Genomic DNA, 620 nt, shown 5'->3' on the forward strand with positions numbered 1-620 from the left:
GAACACAGAAAAGAAATCCATTCGACTGAGCCGGAATAAAAGCATTCCTGGAAGTCTATTCCCAGCAAGCGAATTTCCACCAAATCAAAGCGATTTCTTGCCTGATTTCATCGTCTAGTCGAAGCCTGGGAATCCTAAAGAGAAGAACAAAATCTGCTTTTACAATTCGATAAGTTCACCAGGTAATCTGACCTGACTTTTTTTTTTTTTTTACTTCAGAAAGAAATGCGAAGGAAGGGACAGAAGAAGCAACATCGTTATTCAAAATTATATAATGTTTTGAAATACCATATGTGGATGATATGGTGAGGGGTAAATGGAGATAACTTGGGCATGCACTTCGCACTCCCCACGAGAGATTAGTTCACCAAACTTTCAACTGGGCTCCAAAATCCACTATATTAGTTGGAATACCCAGCTCTACATGGCTGAGGACTATAAAGCGTTAAGTAGGAGATGATGAATGGAAAAGTATTGATTAAAAAGCTCAAGATAGAGACGACTCGCGAAATCTACCCGAGGCCCTTTACGTCAATAGGCGCAGATGATGATGATAATGAAATAATTGAAATCAAAGTTGCTACAGATTGATTAGCTGTTTACTCATACCCGTTATTAAA

This window comes from Palaemon carinicauda, chromosome 4 (assembly GCF_036898095.1).
Source record: "Palaemon carinicauda isolate YSFRI2023 chromosome 4, ASM3689809v2, whole genome shotgun sequence".
In the NCBI taxonomy this organism is placed as follows: Eukaryota; Metazoa; Arthropoda; class Malacostraca; order Decapoda; family Palaemonidae; genus Palaemon; species Palaemon carinicauda.